The 1,145-nt window shown below is 39.8% G+C and overlaps 1 long non-coding RNA gene across 17 annotated transcripts in view; it reads left to right on the forward strand.

The window, feature by feature from the left end:
- The window catches only part of LOC103346257 (uncharacterized), a 1,098,305-nt gene that overhangs the window by 184,511 nt on the left and 912,649 nt on the right, over positions 1-1,145 (forward strand). The window lies entirely within an intron of this gene.

Consider the following 1,145-nt stretch of genomic DNA (forward strand, 5'->3'; position numbering starts at 1 on the left):
GATCTCCCATATGGGTGTGGGGGCCCAAGCACTTGGGCCAACTTTCATCACTTTCCTAGGTGCATTATCAGGGAGTGGGATTGGAAATGGAGCAGCAGGGTCTCGAACCTGCATCCATATGAGATGCTGGAGTCGCAGAAGTTGGCTGTACCTGCTAGGTCACAATGCTAGCCCCAGGCCTCTAACTTAAGTTCTTGTGTTATTTTAGGAGTTTGTAATACTTAAGCAGCTCCATTTGCACCTATATACCTCATAGAAGATGTCTGACCTTAATCACTCATGTCATCACCAAAAATGTCATCAGAGACAGAAATACCAGGAAGAGCTCAGTATGTGGTGCCTCCCAGAGAATACTAGGCACCCCAGGCATAGGAGTCAAGAGAACTGTGGCACTATCAATGATTGTATTTTTTTGGTAATTTGCTCATTTGTTTTGTCCTGTTAATGTGAGGACAAAAGCCGTGGTGATATTGACACAACTGGAGCAACATGTAGCTATTTGAATGTGTTGTTTGTCAGAATGAAGCCATAGTTACATAGCTTTAGAAGTTCTGAAAGCAATTAGTTGTAACTGATCTTGACTATCAGACAAATGCATGGGAGGCAGGTTGTGTGGTATCCTTTTAATTCTTGATTGATTTTTGCTGTAGGTTGTTTTTTGTGATTTTTCGAATAACAAATACTTTGTGATAGCCTTTCTTCTAGCATGTATTGTGAACTGCAGTGTCTTGGTCCTGACATAATCCATTATTGCTCTACTGTAAGCCTGGATGAAAACAAAGTTGGTTGGGTCCCATTGCAATGAAAAGCTTTATTTAATATAAGGGTTTCCAAGTCTCTTCAGTGGTGTAAATAATTCAGGTAGGATGGAATGCAACATTTCTGTACCACAAAGTATTTGAAGATCCTCTTAAAATTCCTCATAAGTAATTAGGAAATCACTCATTACTTATTCAACAATTTAAAATACCTACTGTGTCTGCTGCTTGGCCCTAGCTCAATAGCTGTAGACACTATGAAATCCCTCCTCTCAGAGACATCACGCTATAGCAAAGACAATTGTATTAGTTTGCTTGGGATGTCATAACAAAATACCACAGTCTGAGTGGCTTACAGCACAGAAATTTATTTTCTTATGATTCTAG

Source organism: Oryctolagus cuniculus, chromosome 1 (assembly GCF_964237555.1).
Source record: "Oryctolagus cuniculus chromosome 1, mOryCun1.1, whole genome shotgun sequence".
Lineage (NCBI taxonomy): Eukaryota > Metazoa > Chordata > Mammalia > Lagomorpha > Leporidae > Oryctolagus > Oryctolagus cuniculus.